This window comes from Maniola hyperantus, chromosome 15 (assembly GCF_902806685.2).
Source record: "Maniola hyperantus chromosome 15, iAphHyp1.2, whole genome shotgun sequence".
NCBI lineage: Eukaryota > Metazoa > Arthropoda > Insecta > Lepidoptera > Nymphalidae > Maniola > Maniola hyperantus.
In genome coordinates, this window is record NC_048550.1 from 372,070 (window position 1) to 394,554 (window position 22,485).

A 22,485-nucleotide genomic window follows, 5' to 3' on the forward strand; every position below is an offset into this window, starting at 1 on the left:
ACCCCGTATGGGTTCGAAACTAGTCGGGCTAACGTCGACTACACACGTGGGTAAGCCGGGACAGATAGTATTTATAATGTTCTCAAAGGTGTGTGAAATACGCACTTGGTCAGCGTGGTAGACTAAAGCCAAACCTTTCTTATTCTGAGAGGCAACACGTGCTCAGTAGTGTGTCGGCGATGGTTTGATCATGATGATGAACATCAAAGTTTTTAGGGTTCTGTTTCTCAAAAGGAAAAAGGAACCCTTATAGGATCACTTTGTTGTCTGTCGTGTCTGTCAAGAAAACCTATAGGGTACTTCCCGTTGACCAAGAATCATGAAATTTGGCAGGTAGTCTTATAGCACAAGTAAAGGAAAAAATCCGAAAACCGTGAATTTGGTCGTTGTTGTATTAAAGCCCCTTAAAAAATCTGATTTAAAAAACAAAAAAAAAGTTAGACTTCGTAGAAAGCGAAAGACAAGATATGGGTAATCATTAGGTTTCTACACGTTTATATGTTTTCCATGGCTGTTCCAAATTCCCATATCCGGAGACCATTCCGCCATCGTGTAAGTACGATCGTGCCTCGAATTGAAGCTTACAGTACGTGCCGGTACGTGTGTTCGGAATGTCAACATTTCATGGTAATAAGTGAGTCTAGAGAAGGGCTTTTTCACAAGTAGCATATGAAAAATCATGTGAAAATCTTTTTCATATGTGACTCTTGCTAACTGAACTTACTTTAAAGTAGCCTGTGAAAATTCACGAAGCGAAATATCTTTATGTTTATAGTAAAATCTCACCAAGTATGATTATTTTATTGTTTAAACTAGCTTATGTTTGCGACTTCGTCTACGTGGACTACACAAATTTCAAACCCCTATTTCAGCCCTTTAGGGGTTGAATTATCAAAAATCCTTTCTAAGCGGATGCCTACGTCATAATAGCTAAATTGCAGCCCGATCCGTCCAGCAGTTTGAGCTGTGCGTTGATAGATCAGTCAGTCAGTCACTTTTTCCTTTTATATATTTAGATTTTGCCGATTAGATAAAATGTTAATATCCCAAATGAAAATCATTTCAAAGTAGTAACCCTAATAAGTATAATGATACCCTCTCTGGTAACCTTGTGCGGAGGATAGTGTAGTGAAAGTGGTCGTGTTTATCATTGATTGGTCATTCACCATAAACTACCATTAGCTTGCTGGAATACAAATTGATTTGAACAGTTTTCTAGTTATCTTTAGGTTTTCAAAATCCCGGGGGAACTGTGTGAAATTCCGGGATAAAAAGTAGCCTATGTCACTCTCCAGGTTAATAACTATACCCTTGCAAAAAACCGGCCAAGTGCAAGTCAGGCTCGCGCAATGAGGGTTACGTACTACAGTCGTATTTTTTCGACATTTTGCAGGATAATTCAAAAACTATGATACATAAAAATTAATAAAAATCTGTTTTAGAATGCACAGATGAAGACCTTTCATATGATACCCCACTTGATATAGTTATCTTATTTATAAAATTAAAAATACTAATTATTAATTTTCATGACCACAATTTAATTTTTTTTGTGTGATGTAACCACAAATTCACAGTTTTCAGATTTTTCCCCATATGTCAGCTATAAGAGCTACCTACCTGCCAAATTTCATGATTCTAGGTCAACGGGAAGTACCCTGTAGGTTTCTTGACGGACAGACAGACAGACAGACAGACAACAGTGTGGTGCCCGGGATCGAACCCCCGACCTCTGATTGGAAGGCGGATGTCCTAACCACTAGGCTACCACACCTTCGGTTACAGCTTATTCGGTTAAAATTAGATAAAACCTACTCAATTTTCGACAGTAACATTTTCAATATATTCCGTAAAATTGAGATTTTAATTGCTGGCAGTTTTACTTAGCAACACTTCATATAAGGGGACAGCGCGCCATTTCACAAGATGGCGGCGTTAGTTCCGATTTCCGTCACGCGCTAAAAGAGCATTGTCGCACTATAGGTAAAATCCAGGACTGGTCTGACCAAACTTGACCACTTGGTCACCCTACACACCTCAGCACTTCTCTGTGACTTGAGTAGGTACACATTACTCGTCGATATATTTATCACGATCCGACCGTGATTTATGGTATTAATGATAAGGTTATTTTTAACCGACATCTGACAACAAGTTAAATACGACGTAATATTTTATTTATCGTCTTTATCAACTCTGTTTATTTATCTTGTCGCATCGCAAAGCAAGTTACAGTGTGACAAGGCTCTCTTAGCACTTGAATGACATTGACAGGGGGGCGCTGTTGGACAACAAAAGCTTAGAATATCCAAACAAGAACAAAGGGAACACTTGACGGCAACGTTAGTTCCGATTTTCGCCACGCGCCAAGATAGCCTTGTCGCACTGTACAACTGCATAATCGGTTTGTCTGATTTTCATTTCATAGGAAGGAAAAAAGTTGTTTGAAGAGTTCCATTCTGATATCAGAATCGAACTCTTCCTTCAAACTACTTTATTCATTTCTCGTTTATTAATTAATACGGTAGGTAAGTAAAAACGAAAATATGCTTTCTAATTAAATGTCGAATGTCTTTTGAAAAAAAATCGAATTATTTAGAGCCTCAATAGCTCAATGGTTACAGGAGCGGAATGGTTGACACTCACTGAGATTTTTGCCTCTATATTTTGTATGGGACTAGCTCATGCCCGCGACTTCGTCCGCGTGGACAACACAAATTTTAAACCCCTATTTACCATTAGGGTTACCATTAGGGTTACCCACCACCAGTCCAGTAGTTTGAGCTGTGCGTTGATAGATCAGTCAGTCAGTCAGTCAGTCAGTCAGTCAGTCAGTCAGTCAGTCAGTCAGTCAGTCAGTCACCTTTTCCTTTTATATAAAAAGATTAGTGTAAATTGCAAAATTTCGCAATTCTAACTTCAAAACTGACAGACTTTCATACAAACTTCAAACCCCTATTTTAACCCTTTAGGGGTTGAATTGAGATAAATCCTTTCTTAGCGGATGCCTACAGCATATTAGCTATCTGCATGCCGAATTTCAGCGCGATCCGTTCAGTAGTTTGAGCTGTGCGTTGATAGATCAGTCAGTCAGTCAGTCAGTCAGTCACCTTTTCCTTTTATATATATAGATTACGTAACAGAGAGAGCGCTATACTTAGTTTTTTCCGCGGATAGGGTATAGGTACAGTCAGCAACAAAGCTAGGTATGCACCTGCCCATAGTCGCTTGTACTGACGTACTTAATACTATTAGTAAAGTAAAAATATTTAAAAGTTAGCACATACCTAATAAGTTGGTCGCTTATTTGGTAGTTAAAAGAATTTTCTTATCAGGTTTCATGCCGGGAGCTATAGGTACCTAGTAAATACTTCCTATGACGCATGCTCCAACATTTATCTTACGACATCCTAATCTCTCCGACATACCCGAGATGTTGATTACTCACACCAAAATCACCCTTATTTGTTATACATTTAAGATTTAAAACTCGATGATAAGTACTGGTTGAAAAGTAGTGACAAAATCTATTCTCGCCATATGTGTGGTCAACCAACTAAGTACTTAAGTAGGTAGGTATGTATAACAGTAGGGCGATTGTCTAAAACCTGCATCAATCATTATTACAATCTCAATTGTTCTGATTGGCTGAATTTGTGCGATCCTTGTTGCAACAATGCATTGTGGCCAATAGTGAGCGAGTATTAACCAATCAGAGATGATTGCGATCGTGACATTGTAGCTGTCAAACAACCGCGGTAGGGCTGCAGTTGGTAATGTATCCTTCATCTTACGTAACGTACCTAACTACTGGGTCATCATAATCAATCTATTACTGGCTCACTTCTGAGCACGGGTCTACTCTCAGAATTCGATGGGTATGGCCATAGTCTACCATGCTGGCTAAGTGCGGATTGGCAGACTTCACACACCTTTGAGAAAGCATTATACTCTCAGGCATGCAGATTTCCTAACTATTTTTTTTTGACATAACTCCGAAAATAAAAGATGCGTGCTCGGGATGCACACAACGGACAAGGTTATCTTTAAAATATTATAACAAGCAACTAGGTCTTAACCAGAAGGCTAATCATCGCTTTAAATAATTACCTCGACAATTAAATATATAATTACCACCAAGAGACTTACGAAATTAAAAGACAGCTGTTCAAAATCCTTGTCTTGGCTCGCACGTCCATACACAAAGATTTGCAAGAACATTGCCATTTAAGGCTCTGTTTACAGGACAAGGGCGGCGGGGTAGCGCCGCCGCTATGGCACGGCCGCCATATGGTCGCCCAATCAACCTAGAAAGGCATAGAATGCGACCTATCAATAAAAGTTTATGGACGCCCTCTTATGGACTGAAAGCGCAAAAAGCGTTCGTAATTTGTGTGTCAAATCATTGCCGTAAGATGTCAAGCTATAAACGTAGTCAACGTGACATCGGAGTTACCCTAGAATAAGATTCCAACATCAATGGGAGTTACCCTAGAATAAGATTCCTACATCAATGGGAGTTACGCTCGAATGTGGAGTTACGTTAATATTGGCGAGTATGGAGTTGACAGATCCACGGCATACAGCAATTTACATGTTGACTTCAAGTTTTTCATAAATTGAAGACTAACGGCCGTACTCAGACTCGCTAATCGTTACTGAAGATTGAGTTAAAACGAGACAGATTTATGTGAGAGATATAGCTCTGTTTCGTTTTAACTAAACTTAAGTAACGATTAAGCGACTCTGAGTGCGGCCCTGATTCTCATACAATAAATAACCGGCCAAGTGCATCGATATAAATGACAAGATATGGTCAAGCGAACAAAATTTTTCACGGGTTAGGAACCAAATAAATCAGCGCCACCTCTTAAATACTAATGAACGACCCGTTTGAAATCCAGACGTCACTGAGGTTGCATTGGTGCTAAAGCACCAATAAGTCGGTGCCATTTTGTTTGTTCACTTACCCTGTCCATACGAAGTAATATAATATATAAGACAATGGCCAAGTGCGAGTCAGACTCGCGCACCGAGGGTTCCGTACTCGGGTATTTTTTTCGTCATTTTGTACGATAAATCAAAAACTATGATGCATAAAAATCTGATTTAGAATGTACAGGTAAAGCTCTTTCATATGATACCCCACTTGGTATAGTTAACTTTCTTTGAAAATTGAAAATACTATTTTATTTAATATTTTTTTTATTCAGATACAAGTTAGCCCTAGACTGCAATCTCACCTGATGGTTAGTGACGATGCAGTCTAAGGTGGGAGCGGGCTAACCTGGAAGGAGTATGGCAGTTTTTATTAAACTCATACACCTTTGGTTTCTACATGGTACTGGAACGCTAAATCGCTTGGCGGCACGGCTTTGCCTGTAAGGTGGTAACTAGCCACGGCCGAGGCCTCCCACCAGACCAGACCAGAAATTTAGAAATTATAAAATTCCAAATCCCTGCCAGGAATCGAACCCGGGACCTCCCACTAATAAGACCACAGCGCTTACCACTGCGCCAGGGAGGTCAACTATTTGTTCATGAATAGGTACATTTTAATTTTTTTTGTGATGTAACCACAAATTCAAGGATTTCTGATTTCTTCCTTCACTTGTGCTATAAGACCTAACTACCTGCCAAATTACCCTATAGGTTTTTTGACAAATTGACAGACAGACAGACAGACAACAAAGTGATCCTATAAGGGTTCCGTTTTTCCTTTTGAGGTACAGTCCTAAAAATGATAAAACAATGCTTTTACTGAGGGTGGCTGCATCGTGCGCAATATTAATTGAGTCTTTATTAACTTCATTGAGAGTAAATCAGTGGCATCTGAGATGACATCGTTTCAATTAAGACATTAACCAGCCGGCGCCACTTGTCACCACGCCTCTCACTCTGTTCTCTCTTCAAGTTACTTAACCAAAATTTACTTTGTAGGGTGCCAATGGGACCATATTATTACTAACTTCCGTTGTCCGTCCGTCCGTCTGTCAGCGGACTGTATCTCGTGAACTGTAATAGGTAGAGAGTTGAAATTTTCATAGAATGTGCATTGTGCATATAGGCGCACAATGCACATTCCCATTGCTATATTCATAATGCTCCCACGAGCATTATGAATATTTAATATTTAGGATTAGTTTTTAATTTAGTAGGATAAGTTGTTAAGTTAAGCCAGTATTGTAGTATAAAATGATGACTTATTCAATAGATTTAGAAGAAATTTAATATTTTTTCTTTCTTTTTCAGTATGTCTGAGGCAGACGTATCACTGATCCGTGACGAGGACGTCCTGCGGCGGATGGTAAGTAATGATGAGCGAAGAATAGATTGAATGATGCATCAGAGGTGCCATGAGAGTTTCAATGTCTACAGACTACATCCCACCTTCATAATCAGAAACTATTTTCATCTAAATCATATTAATATCATCTGCAAAATTTAAAATCACCCTAAAAATCAGTTACCAATTTCAACGGTACGACACTTTACGAATATTAAAAAAGAAGGTGGCGCAAGACCGTGGCGTGTTGAAGTCCCTAAAAGAGACCTATGTGTCTATTAGTTGACTAGTTTATGCTCGCGACTTCGTCCGCCTGGACCACATAATTTTCAAACCCCTATTTCAGCCCCTTAGTGGTTGACTTTTCAAAAATCCTTTCTTAACGGATGCCTACGTCATAATAGCTACTGCATGCCAAATTTCAGCCCGATCCGTCCTGTAGTTTGAGCCGTGCGTTGATAGATCAGTCAGTCAGTCAGTCTCCTTTTCCTTTTATGTATTTAGATAATGATGAAAAAGGAGAAAATGTCAAATATGTAGAGATGGTAAAATCATGTTATTGCTTGGGATTCGAACCCATGAGCTCTACGGCATCTAGTCTTAAATGCCTTACTTATATTCTCATTGTATATTTGTTTGTGCAGTGGCAGCAAACAGAGGACTTCTCGCGAAAGAAAGAGATCCGCACGCACATGTACCGACTGCGCGAGGAGCGCCTGCGCAGCCTCTACTCGCCCGAGCCCGGCGCCGACGCTAAAGGTACTGCTCTACTTTCCTTCCTTATCCTTCGTCCTTACGATTTATGAGCTAGCTGTTTTTCCTGTGAAATATTTCCTGTAAAACTATGTGACCTAGTTTTACTCGAAGATTAGGAGATGCAACAATCTCACAGCTGCATTTTGTGTTCATCTTTTCTTTAAAATCGGTTTAGTGGTGTACCAGATAGATACTTTCACGTGTAATATACATATATAAATGCTGTGAATTTACAAACGAAGAACCTATTTTAATTACATAATAAAAATTATAATATTCCCCAGTAATTTTCTGTAATCTGACGCGACGTAATTATTATGAAATCACGTTAATATAAATTATTTATAGTCATTCCTCTGATATTATATTATGCGGAAACTACACACACGGCACACGATCATAAATTAGGTTCATTATTATCTCCTATTTAGCATAATATTTTATTACCACGTTATGATGTAAACAAGTTTTATGTATTAAAATAGTTAGTTCTATTGACCCCTTTCGACAGGTTGTGAGTTTACTACGCAAGGCCACGTGAAGTCGTTCGCCGACCAGAACTTCCAATCGATGAAAAGCAAGGAGGTTCGGGATGCGAGCTCCCCGACCAAGGAGTTCACGTACCGCGGCCAAGGTGCCTACCGCCACCACGACACTAGTCTAACAACACTAACGCATTAACCAGTAACCTGAAACACTTAATGAAGCTCGCCAGTACATAACTTAAATTATTTTCCAGATCTCAAGGACCTTTCCAACGCTGGATGGAATGTAGAATCAGAGAACAGAACGACAGATGACGGCCGCACGCACGTGAAGGCAGTACATGCTAATATAGAAGGAAAATACGACGTTGATGGTGGCCAAGGTCAATTCGCAGCGGTAGACTACAACAAAAAAGCCACCACCGAATACGACGATGGAAAAACTAGTCTCAAACGGAACGAAAACGTTTCTAACACCGCAGCCCATGAGCAAGTCGTGCGCAAAACTAAAGATGGATTACATTCCTCATCAACAACGAGTTCGTCGACTGCCACGTCCAAATTCGAAAAAGTTTCCACCCGCGAAGCAGTGCCATATCCATCTAACGATGACTACGACCTATCTTCACAAAAGTCCTACAACACTAATCGCAACGATAAATTCAATGAAATCACTTCTCAGAAATTCACAAAACAACAAAATACTAGTGAATATGACCAGAATTTAAGGAATGATTTTAATCAAGGAGAACTAGTGTCGAGGAAAGTTGACTATCCGGATGAGAATACGAAAGTTATAGTGGAAACTAGGTGTTTGCCAGACGGCACTAGAGTGACAAGCACTCGCCGGGAGTTCCGTGCCCCTTCAGTTCAGACTAGTCATTCAGAGCAACACTCTCATCAAACTAGGACTGAGAATAAATCTTATGAAACGTCGCAGAAACGAATTAATGAAACCTCCTCAAAAATTATTCGCGAATCTACTGATGATAGAAATATTGTAGACTCTCAAAAAACTAATGATGGTTACGATTTTAAACGCAATCAAACCTATTCTGAGAACAAAGTCGATGATTACAATCAAAGTACCGACAAATATAAAAACCACCGCAGGGTGGACTCTCATACAACTGTTGATGACTATGATTACAGGAAAAACGAGGATAATCTGGTAAATAAAACTAATAACTTTGAAAAAACGACTGACCAATACATAAAACAACGTAAGCATGAAACCGATGTAGATGATATCACTCGGCGAGATGATATCAATCGTCGTGAGATTATTACTTCAAAAGATGACACAGATGTGAGACACCATGATATCAGTGAGATTTATTTGCAAAAAAATATTGACGAACGTGTACATAATATCACCCGTGAAAATAAAACTGATGACTTTGAAAGAACAACTGACCAATACAGAAAACAACGTAAGCATGAAACCGATGTAGATGATATCACTCGGCGTGATCATGTCACTCGTCGAGATATTATTACTTCAAAAGATGATACGGACGTGCGACACCGTGATACCAGTGAGATTCATTCGCAAAAAAACATTGACGAACGTGTACACAATATCACCCATGAAAATAAAGTCGTAGAGAAGATAACGAGTACTGATCAATATCAGTCAACATATCAGACAGATTATACTCAAAGGAAGATAAGCAATGATTTGAGCCCTGCGCACCAAGCATGGGCGAGTACTCTTCGTTCCGACACTCCAACTAGACCATCGACAAGGGCTTCCTCTCCTGGAAGCAAGACTTTTAAGTCGAGCACATCTTCTTTAAGAAGTAGCATAAGCCCTGACAAGACTTACAGAAAACCACCTAGTCGAGGGGAAAGCCCTGAAAAGACATACAGAAAACCAGCTAGTCGAGGTGAAAGTCCTGAAAAGACTTACAGAACACCGGTGGGTCGAGGTGATAGCCCCGATAAAACTTACAGGAAACCAGCTAGTCGAGGTGAAAGCCCTGAAAAGACTTACAGAACACCGGTGGGTCAAGGTGAAAGTCGCGATAAGACTTACAGGAAACCAGCTAGTCGAGGTGAAAGCCCTGAAAAGACTTATAGAACACCGGGGGGTCGAGGTGAAAGCCTCGACAAGACTTACAGGAAACCAGCTAGTCGAGGTGAAAGCCCTGAAAAGACTTACAGAACACCGGTGAGTCAAGGTGAAACCCCCGATAAGACTTACAGGAAACCAGCTAATCGAGGTGAGAGCCCTGAAAAGACTTACAGAACACCGATGGGCCGAGGTGAAAGTCCTGAAAAGACTTACAGATCACCGGTGGGTCGAGGTGAAAGTCCAGATAAGACTTGCAGGAAACCATCGAGTCGAGGTGAAAGCCCTGAAAATAGCTACAGAACACCTACGGGTCGAGATGACAGCCCTGATAAGACTTACAAAAAACCCTTGAGTCGAGTTGAAAGTGCGAGTGCAACTGATAGACACTCTCCTTCAAGAACTGTATCTTCTGATAAATATTCTACTACTGAATCGACTACCACAGTTCAAGAGACTAAGTTAAACAAATACAGTAGTGCGGAAGAGCGTCTACAAGACAATCACCGGCCAAGATTGAGTACGAGCCCAGAGAAACCATTGCACCTGTCCAGACCCAGCCCTAGTCCAGAAAGAAAACCGGAAAATAAAAATAACGTCTACGAAAGACCAAAGTCTCCCACCAAACACGTTGAAAAAATCACTACTCCTCAGAGATGGAACTCTAGTCCAGTGGACGGAAGACCAACTGATTTTAACTCTACATTACCTAAAAACCACAGTCCCGATCGAGTTAAATCAGATGTACAGCGAGAATTGTTTAGAAAAGACAATGATGTCATTGATAAATTTCCAGAAAATTCAAAGACGAAGCCAACTGATGAACCGCAAAGAATCTCAAGTCATGAAGACAAATATCCTAAATCTTTATCACCAACAAGAAGTTCAACTGAGCCTTTGCAAAGGTATCCTAAGAACCCTACTAGAAATGCAAGCCAAGAACCGGAGGAAATATCTCATAATGAACCAGGTTATATGAGACCAACAGCTACTAGCAAACCGAAACTGAGCGATGATTCTAAATTACCTAGTGCAACATCACCTACAAAAAATGTACCTTCTAAAAGCCCTGAGCGTAAATCTTCTAAACCTTCGATAAATAAAATCTCAGATCAACATTATAAATTTATTGACGAAGAAACGAAAATGTATACTCGCGATAACAATGAAGAACTAGTTCACATGATTCAAAAGCAGACTAAAAACGAGGTTTCTACCGATTATTCTGAAAATGTTAATGATACAACTAAATCACGTCGTTCACCTAGTCCTGATACCTACCCAAAGAAAAGACCATCTTCTCCTTCAAAGCCAAGCCCAGCAAGTCCAGTAAGACAAGCAAATTTAAATGATGACTCACTTACTTCTAAAAAATCACCAACAAGAAACATTTTAACGGATGTTAAAAGTCCTGATATAGTTGATTCTTCACCCAAATCTTATCCACAAAAAAGTCCATCTCCGTCGAGAAATAAATCACCCAATTCAATATACACTAACAGATTCAGCCCAGTCAAAGATAATCACACTATTATAACAGACAATAAAGACAAGCAATTTACAGATTCTTATGACCGCAAAAGGTCCCCAACAAAAGACGCTCCTGAAACATATGAACCTAAGTATTCTTCTGAAAAAGTTGACTCACAACGCAAAAAGGCACCGTCGCCATCTAAGTTTGAGACTTATGATCTAAAGCGTAATACTTATGGAGAAGAAAAAAGACACAGTGTAAAAACCACAGATGAGACTATAGAAAGGTCAAAGCCTGAAGTGCGTCCTGATTCTCCTAAAATAGGGCGTACCCCATCTCGGACACCAACTACTAAATCTCCAAGAAACAGTACTTCACCAGACAAATCTTTGATGAAAGATAGTAAATACAAGCATACGTCTGACTTCATTGGCACAGAGAGAACTACGGAAGAAATTAATAAAACCAAACTAAAAGAACGACCAAGACAACTCATTACCCCGTCTACCAGTCCAACGAGAAAGCCTAAAGATCTTGAGCAGGCTCCTTCATCTGGACAAAGTTCACCAACTACATGCGTGAGTGGTTTTGTCTATTATAAATCACCTAAAGCCGATAAAACAATTGTAACAGACTTAGATGAACAAGATTTTAATACTGAACCAAGGAAGGTAGTGACTCACGCTCCAAAAGATGACAGTACTAAAGATTCACCGTCATCAAAACTTCCATGCAGATCTCCATCTCCAGAAAAACGTCCAACAAAAGAGAGCCTTCCTAGAAAAAGTTCTTTGAAAAAATCTTCAATTACTCAAATATCGCCTACAGAAAAACCTCCAACAAGTTTTGTAATTTCACCGAATGTCGAGATAAAGGAATTTACGGAGCATAAAGTTAAAATTAATGAACATCCTGATAAAGAAAAAGATAAACCAATAAAAACGAAACCGCCATTTGAACGACGTGAAACATACGAAGAAAGATGTCGAAAAATACTAGGCATGATTGATACAGACTCAACTGAAACCGAATCTGTTACAAAGAAAAATATTACTAGTTCAAAAAATTTGGAAGCTAATGTTAGTTCTCCGAGTGTTTCACCTTGTAGAAGTCCTTCACCAAGAGAAGGAGAAAACTTGTTATTCAAAGAAAATGTAAAGAAAACGGAAATAGCAAACACTGAAGAATCTATTATTCAAGAAAGTGAAAATAAAAATAAAACGACAGTTAGTCTGAGTAACATCACCGATACTTCTAAGAAGGCCAAAACTCCATCTAGAGATACGTCGCCTACCAAGCTACAGGACATTATGTCAAATTATGAGCACGAACATACTACCGAAAGCCCGTTAAATAAAACGAAAACTGAAGACTATAAAAAGTCCTCGCCTACGCGTGAAATTAAAAACAAACCTTCTCATGAACCTCATGAGCTTAAGTCACATTTACCTAAAACAAATATTAGTCCTGAAAAAAATAATGTTAAAAATAATTTGACAGAAGGTGAGGTCACAGATCAAACTCCTAAGCAGAAAGAAGAAGATGCTATGACACCCGAATATCCACAAAAAATAGGTCCACATAGACGCCATGATAGTCCAGTAAGACAAACACACGATACTATTGATAAGCCAACTATTGCTTCTCCCAAATCAAATAGGTCCCCTAGTCCCCCTAAAAAGCAAATAAAACCCGAGCTATCTATTACCAAATCTGAAATGCAATATGCCACTGAAACTATAAATGAAGCCTTTGTGAAAAATGTTACAGAAGTTATTGTAGACGAAACCGATTACTTATCGACTGGACCAATTGCAGCAAAACCAACACGCAAAATTCCTGTAGGAAAAACTGCTCCTACAAAAAATATTGATGTAAAAGTTGGTAACAAAACAGTGTCAACTACAAAATCCGCATATAACTCTGAGTTTATTGTTTCTGAAAAGGAGAGAGAAGAATTAGACAGAATACAAAAATTGCCTAAACAACATTCTCCAGACCGCTTTGGAAAATCTCCAACTGATAAAAAGACTCCATTTAAATCAGTGACTTTGACGGATGAAGAAGTAGGGTCAGATAATAATATAGAAAATCAAATGACAATAACAAAAGAAACTACAATTGAGAATGATGATACAACTCATATTGAAAAACAAAAACGTGACAAAGTGAAAGATCAAAAAATTGCAAATAAACCACTATCACGAAACGTGTCGCCAACAAAAAAGATATCCAATGTATCCCCTGCATCAACAAGAAGCATATCTCCCAAAAAGACACAATCACCAGTTGAGAGGCCGCAATCTCCTCAGGTAACCAAAATAAGTGGTATCAAACCGAGAGATCAAGTTCCTTCTCATATACGTAAACCATCACCTAGCGGACCATCACCGACAAAAACAGATAAAACAATTACAACTGATATTAAAAAACTCAACACTACTAAATCATCAACAACTAAAGTTTCAACAAATAAAACTACCCAAAGTACTGTCAATAGGGTTTTGGAACAGGAGCCTAAAAAATCATTTGCACCAAAAGGCACTAAAGATGTTGAAATAAAAGTGACGCGAACGGCTAGTGATACTACATTAAAAACTAAGAAGACTTTGCCTCAAAGAATGAGGTCTAAACCTGAAATTCAAGTTAATGATAAAGTTACCAAACAAACAACTACCACAAACAAATATCAAAAATATTCACCTAAGGACTCGCAGACAAAATTACCAACAAACAAACCTAAATCAGCAACAGCTTTGAATACATCAACAGATGAAGACGATGTAATCATCGATGTTCAACAAGCAAAGTCATCGCGTGAAAACTCCCCAGATCGTATATGTCCAACACCAGTTGGATTTTTAGACGACGTTGGTACACCCAGATTTCCTGATGAAGTGAATGAACCTGATGATGAATACCACAGCAGAACTCATCGTACAATTCATGAAACAGAATCTATAGTAGATGATATTGTCGAAATATGTGAGGATGACGAACTGTTTGTAAAAAAAAACGGACGATCTCAAGAAGAGAGGTGACAGCCTACTTAGCGTGAATGATAAAGTATCGAAGTTTAATACTAAAATGGACAACGTTAATAAAACAAAAGATACTACAACTCGATTTAAAGAAACAGAAAAGAAAGTTCATTCAGATTATGATAAAGAAAATTTAAAATCAGATCAGTGCTTACTGTCAGTTTCTGAAAAAGTTAATAAGTTTGCTAAAGGACCGATTGATTCTAAGGATAGGAGTCCTTCTCGCAATATTATAGAAGAATATGATAACAACACTACTTACCAAGATGACTACACAAAATTAAGCGTAAATGACAAAGCTCATTTGTTTATTGAAACAGCTGAAAATGTTAAAACAACTAAAACAAAACCTGCTCAGAAAATCGAGCGTCCTGATTTAAGTAGTGTAGATGACTCTTTGAAAAGTGATGATTGTTTACTGAGTGTTTCAGATAAAGTAAACAAATTCGTGAAAACTGCAGAACAGTTTTTAAACGAAACGCTTGAAAGTGAAGAGAAAGAACGAAAAATTAGAGAACAACATGAAAAGATAATGAGAAAAATTGTCGAAAATCAAGATGATAGTACAAGAAATGAAAGCCTAAATGAAGATATCAAAGATATATCTGAATCGGAACAAAATAACAACTTAAGACAACCCTCATTTGCAAAAGAGACTGCATCATCCAATGCTAAAGTCAGGGATGTGACCGCCCCTAATGCTAATACATCTGATAAAACTTCTACAGTTAAAATAACTACATTACGTAGTAGTGAAGCAGTTAAGAAGGCCAAAGCATTGTTTGAAAATATAGCTTCTACTACGTCTCCTAAAACAAAGGAAGTACCTCATGCTAAAACTTCGAAAGTACCTGATATCAACTTAACGAAGAAGACTGCACTAACATCTTCAGTAAATGCTCGGCAACCCTCTTTCGATAATGATGTCCCGAAATCGGAAGTTATAAAACACACTACATCGATTTCTGAAAAGGCTCTTTTAAAAGAAACTACTTCGGAGATTCGAGAACCACATGTTACTCACAACGAGAAACCTCGTAGCAGTCCTGCTCGTTTAAGAACACAGTCGCCTGACAGTAATAGACCAAGATCTCCTTCACATAAAATTAAAGAAATCAGTTCAACTACGGTAACTACTACTACTTCTGCAGTTGATCTGCCAGTTCAAAGGCGACCGAGTCATGAAAAATCTGATAAACCTCAAGAAAAGGTTCCAGGTTATCAAAGACCAACCAAAACTAGTCAATTGAAGGAAGAAACAAAAGTTTCAGAGGAAACTGATGTTAGCAGCAGACGTGGTAGCGGAAAGTTTGGAGTTGAACTTCGCAGAACAAGTATTGAGAGAGCAACAGCCAGCACTGAGCGCCGACGCAGTAGTGTCGAGCACCATCAACCCTGCATAGAGGATATCTTTGACCTAGATCTCCTGGAACAAATGGTCAGTACTTGAAAATCTTAATTCAAACGTAGGAGTTTCTTTAAAACATTAAACTTAAAAACTTAACTAACATTGTTTAATTTTTATATTTCAGTTGGAAAAGGTCGTGGGCTACGAGCAGAGGAGACGCATAAGAGCGCAAATGCGTGTGGCAAAGAAGATGGAGAGTGAACAAATAAACACAAACACTGTTACAAGAAATAAACAAACTATAACTAAAGTTACTAAAACTAGGTCACCTGAACGTCAAAGTCAAAACAGATCACCTGAACGCCACGTAAAGCCTGCAATTCAAAAACCACACTCACCTGAAAGACAACCTAAGCATACCCCACTAAGGTCTGCAACTCCTGATCATAGCGGAAAACAATCTCCACAAATGCCTTTGACATCCGAAATTAGTCATCCGAAGGAAAATGACAAGCCAATGTTGAATGGGCATGCTAAAGAACCTACAGAAACATTACCACATAAAGATACCAGATCACGTAGCCCTAACAAGCTAGCTCCAAAAGTCCCCACTAAATCCAAAAGTCCCCTTCGGCAATCTAGTCCTGATAAAAAACTAAGACCAGTTTCACCTACGAAGACTGCTACACCAAAACCTAAATCGACTCGTATTAGCGAATATGCTACTGCTTACATGAAAAAAGTTGGACTTGACGAATCCGAAAAAAACATCACTTCAGATGTAAAAGTAAAGAAAACACCAGTTGTAGAGCAGCAGAAATCTAAAAAGACTGAAATTCATCATGCTGTTGAAACGAAATTTTCGAAAACTACATCTAAAAATATCACCGAACGCACTTCTTCAAAAGATACCATTGAAACAGTTCATACAAACGGTAAGAGGTCACCATCACCACACAAGGGTATGCCTGAAACTCAAAGTCCAACTCCACAAAGAAAGGTTAACTTAGACAACAGGAAAACCAGCCCTGAAAGGAAAATGCACAGTCCTGATAGAAAACCATATATTCCCGATAGTAACACGCACAGGCCAGATCATAAAGCTCATAGTCCTGAGCGAAAACCTCACAGTCCAGATCGTAAAGCTCATATTCCGGATCGCAAAGCTCTAAGTCCAGAACGTAACGTTCAAAGCCCTGCTGGGCCAAGTCACACTGATTGCAGCCCCGATCGACTGACGAACCTTGAACTTAACCGTCAGAAGTCAGACACAACAAAAAGTAAAAAGGAAACCATTATAAAAACAGTGTACGAAATCGAGAAAAAGATACCTCCAAAACAGAAGCAAGAAGAGAAACCCTCTTGGGTTACGAACAGGAACTTAAAGAAGATAACATCAGAAACTCGCACTTTTAGCACTAAGAAAGTGGAATCTGAGAAACCTAAGTATCGCTCGACAAGTCCGTCGAAAGTTATCTCGAAACCTCTTGATGTGATAACATCGAGTTACGGTCCAGGACCTTTGGACGCAGATGGCAGACCTTTGTTCGGTATCAAGGCATTAAGAAATGGGGCTTCAAATTATCAAGGTTTGTACCATCACTAGTTCAAGGTAACGTTTGCCCGCCTGTGCCACTGTCTTGTTTGAATAATCGGTGCTTATCAGATTAAGTTGTATTATCAATGGTTAATTCTTTCAACATAATCTCTAAACTAAAATAAGTAATAACATATGGTAAGTTAAACTAATTCCTAGCTCTTTGGTTCAAAATGTAGGTAAGTTGATATCCATTTTATAATGCTCTCTGTGGAATCGGAGATTTAGATCTGTCAATTTGCTGTAGTTTAGAGATTATGACGTGTATAGCAGAATAAGCCACATTGTTTCTCGGAGAAAGTTCCTCATTTCCAAAGAAGATTTATCCTAATTCCTAATATTGACAATGCAAGCAAAGCCGTGGCGAGACAGCTAAACATTTATATTATGCTATCTTTATAGAGAGAGAGCCAGCGCGTGCCAGACCTTCCTTATTTTATAAAAGCTGAAAGTTTCTCTGCGTATTGTCTGAAACACTGGGAGGAACGTTTGTTTGGATGTTGGGTCATGGTGGCATACGAGTAGATATCCGTAATCTACTCGTGTGATGGTGGCTTTGGAAGATAACAGGTAATAAAGGTGTAAAAAAATCTTACATCAAAGTATAAAGTCTAATTTTTTTTTTCTTCGGAATAATATTAGAAATCACGCCATGCATTGCCAGACAGACACTAAGTGTCGTGGGAACCCCCGCCAGACAACCTTAAACGTGAATAATTTATTAAACTTAGATGTCTGGCAGGGGGTTGCCAGCTGGCAATGCATGACGTGATTTCTTATAGGTACTATTCTGAAGAAAATATAAAAAAATAGACTTTATACTTTGACGTAAGATTTTTTACACCTTTATTACCTGCAGGTATCTCCCAAAACACCATGATTCAAACAAAAATCCGAACAAACGTTCCTCCCAGTATTGGAGACAATACGTAGAGACACTTTCAGCTTTTATAATATAAGGAAGGTCTGGCACGCGCTGGCTGCTAAGCCATTATTATTAAATTCCGTTCTGAATCACACCACATCACTCTTTAAATATTTGTGCAGCAGCTGAACTACAGTTGAGTCATTACTCATTATAAAGCGTTACAACTTACAATTGTCAACTTGTTGGTATACTTACTAATTATTTCTCTATAATTTTTAATTCAGTAAAATCAAAATAGTATATGTTACATCATTAATTTCGTAAGTACGTAAATAAATGTAACCTTTCATAATAAACATTGGAAAAAAACTGTAGTTTGAAGACCGTCACTTGCAGAAGCAATTATTGTTGTTCTGTGAGTATTTAGATAACAATACGTTTTTATACAAACGGTTGGCTAACATTTCGTTACTAATCCGCCAGTGAAAGGTACCGTGGTCCGTCAAGAGTTCCACTCGCGGAACGGAGGCGAGCCAGAAGGCACCGTGTCCGTGACCGCCTACTCCACGGAGCCCCAGGACTTGGAGAACCTCCTCCAGTCCCAGGAACAGAAGCCGTCGAGGTTCCTCCATGGTCTGGCGGCTATAACCACGACGAAGAAGTTCGGCGGCGACACTGGTACCACTTTAAGCGCAGTTAATAACGTAAGTCCCTGTTGTTATTTTCTTAGCAATTAATTGTAAAGTGCATCTTGCCTTATATCTGAACAAAATAAGGAAAGGGGTGTTTTCCCAGGAATGTGCCAAAATGTGTAGCTGCTAGGGGATGGGTGTGAAACCAGCTTCGTTATTATAGCTTAGCTTTTAGTAAAGCTACACATTTAGTACATCTCTGATAGAAAAGTAATCTTGGTCCGATAGGTATACTTGTTTAGGCAGATATGTTAGTACGCGACAGGTCGTGATGGCAATCGGGACATGAGGGGTGGGCTGCCCCGCACACCCGCATGTTACTCGCGCTCGCCCGCACCGGGTTAGCGTGGGGGCTGTGGGGGGTGTGGGCACCCCGATTGCGATCTCGACCTGTCGTGTACTATATGTATGGGAAAAGTAAATGATAAATAATAAGTAGACGCTTTGTCATTACTCTGCATAGGTATCATTTTATTTTTTCTAAAACAAAAATATTTATCAAGAGATGAGATGCACAATAATAGTACTTAATTTTCACTTTTAAAAATGCTAATGGGAAATTGTGACATTTTAAAACTAAACAAACTTAAGAAAAACTTTAGGATTTACGTAAGTGTTTAATTAACGTTGAAACCGCGTCTAGAGTTTTTGAACTTACTCGATGATTCACACTTCACAGTAGGTAAATAATAAGTGTTACAGTAAAACCTCAGAACTCATTGCAATGAGAAGTTAAACTAATTAATATTCTAATGGTGGTCACATGGAATGGTACCAAGTGAACAAGAATGCTATTTAGGTGCATTTCCACGCTCAACCATATAAGTTTCGCTGGACATTTTCCTTAATAAAAATATAAGGATTCTTAAAGGTAAAGATTCATTAAAACAAAAGCCATACTATTAACACCGACCTGAAGGCTAAAACAACATGGCGTCGATTATATATTGTAGTCTGAGTAGTTTTATTTGACTTTCGCGTCGCGTTTTAAAAGTATGTGCTCACCTTTATAATTTGGTATTGTTTTGAACAGAAAGAAGAACGCGCTGCAATAGATCAGTTTACACACAGCGACCGCCGGATAACTGAGAGCAGAATCACTAGCGGAACCAACAGTATAGATAGACGAGAACAGAAGTACACACAGAAGGAAAAAAAAGAAAACATAGACGCTTTTGTCGAAGATAGAAACGTTCAGAATAGAAGGGTACGTGAAGAAGATAGACAAGCCCAAAATATAACCGAACTTATAGAGGATAGACAAGTGCAGAACAGAACAGAGCGTGTAGAAGATAGACAAGTGCAGAACAGAACGGAACGCGTAGAAAACAGATACGTTCAGAACCGAACAGAAAGAATCACGGGTTTAAATGATAAAATAAATGATCGTTTGGACACAGATGGTTACGAGAGACGTGTCGTAAAGGATAGGAAAACTGATACTAAAGATAAAGGAAGAAGAGTGCAGGAGAAAACAGAAAAGAGAGTGGAGATGGAGACTGTAGGGAAGAAAGGGAATGAGAAATCTGAGAAGATGGCGAAAAGAGTGGATGAAAGAAAAACAGTGAGGCAGAGTTCCGTGAAATCACTAACTGAGAAATACATTAAGAGTGCCAGTGAGTATTGAAATTATTTTATTTAATACGTCAATCGATAATTCGCGCCAGATCCTTCCGTTATGGTATATTTAGATGTATAAAAAGAAAAGGTGACTGACTGACTGAGTGACTGAAAATCAAAGAGTTCCCACGGGAACTAAAAAAACCTAAATTCACGCGGACGAAGTCACGGGTATCTTCTAGTCATTTATTATAATCTATCAAAGATTGGCGCAAAATAATTTATTTCATACCTTGTGCTCGGTCTAATTCCCGTAACTGCTATTTTTTGCGTGGTTACCTATTTCGCACTATCGGTTATTCAACACCTTTCATACCGGCAATAGACTTAAAGGTGTAATTGAATTCATAACTCGTAGATCGATGATGCATTACGATTTATTATTGATAAAAGAGATGCTCGAAAATACGACGAAACGCTTCGAGAAAAGGTACGTAGTGCCCCGTCCTTTAGTTTGGCTCGTCTTGGCGAGGGCACTACCGTGCCCCTGCTTTAGTCAATTTATGGCAATTGTGACAACTAATCATGAAATATGTCTATAAATCTTGAAGGTGAAACGTCGAAGTCCGAGCGCACCACATACCCTAAAGCCGGGCTGATTCTGCGCACATCCACCATGAAGGACAGCATCTCCAGCGACTCTTCTACTCATGCTGGTTAGTATTGAAAAGTTATACTATTTTGTTTGTACTGTGGAGTACAAACTCTACCTCCAGTTCGGAATGAAGATTCTACTGAGAAGAGCCAGCAGGAAACTCAGTGCTATGAAGCTATATTTGTTTGTTTACAGGTCTGACCCGCACAGACAGCGAGCACAGCCTCGCGTCAGAAGACGAGGTGGTGACCACCACCACCACGGAGCAGGATGGCGACGGAGTGAGGACTACCACGACCACCACCACCCGGTCGGGGCACGGCCGCATGCAGGAGCGCTCCTTCCTCGACAGCTCCACCAAGGTCACCGGCGTGCAAGACATCCTGACAAGGATGAAGAACGCTGATATAGGTGAGAAACCGATTCTTTACGTTGACATACAAGACTTTCTAGAATTTGTATCTGAATTTACACCGCACACTAAGGTACTGGAATTGGTCCATAAAGAGAAAGAACTCATGTTCACGACCAAGCGAGAAAAGCTCGCTTTCTTTGGGTATCTACAGAGAGGACCTCAATGCTCATTCCCAAGAAGAAGAAAGTTGGAAGGAAGAATTGAAGGCAAAAGGGCTCCAGGTCGCCAAAGATGCAAATGGTTGGACAATATAGGGGGGTGGATAGGGCTTAGTTACTCGAAGTTAAAAGAGGCAACTTTAGATAGAAAAACTTTTCGTATGATGACCGCTAAACTTCACTTCGAAGAAGGCACGCGATGATGATGATGGTGAATTTATGTAACATCTGGTTGTTGTTGTCGTAGTGATCGAGGAGGGGGACAGCAGCGCGGACACGGAGGCGCGTGCTCTGCTGAACAAGTTCCTGGGCGCTACCGTGCTCATGGCCGGCATGCAGAACTACGTCACCGAGAAGCCCACCGGCAAGCTGCTCATCAAACAGGTCAGTGACTAAGTATTTGCTTTTATAATGAGGCGGTTGCCACAATTGCAACTAGATGGCGCTATTCAATCGATAACATTTTATGACGTAGTCCTGAACAAATGTACCGCCGACACTACTCGCACTAACGGAGTTTTCTGCAATCTGGACTATATACTTAAAGAAGTTTCAAGACCCAACCGTCGGCCCAGCTGGCGCTACCGAGCAAACTAACCGCTCGGTGGGAAATTTCCCTTTGGTACGGTCAAGCCTGCACACCGCTCCCATACATTAAATAATATACCTACAAAAGAATTTTAAGGTTTCTGTACTTACCTCAAAAGGGAGTGCTTTGTAGAGTTGTTTGACCACATTCCACCCTCCTTTTTCTACAACCGCACCGCACGCCACCGCAAGCAATGTCACCCTCTCCACCTGTGCCTGGTGCACATCGACCATCCAATGTGCCAGATCCTATTTTCCACGCACATGCAAACTGTGGAATCAACTCCCTTCGGCAGTGTTCCCATTAGATTACAACATGGAATTATTCAAGGGGCGGACCAACAAATTCCTGAAAGGCCAGCAACACATTGGCGGTTCCTCTGGTACTGCAAATGTTCAGGGGCGGCGGTAATCATTTAACATCAGGTGACCCGCCTGCTTGCTTGCTTGCTACTCTTATTTTAAAAAAACATTGTCTCGGATTACCT

The 22,485-nt window shown here is 39.6% G+C and overlaps 1 pseudogene; it reads left to right on the forward strand.

Annotated features, from left to right (window-relative positions):
• The window catches only part of LOC117988761 (microtubule-associated protein futsch-like), an 88,790-nt pseudogene that overhangs the window by 37,639 nt on the left and 28,666 nt on the right, over positions 1–22,485 (forward strand).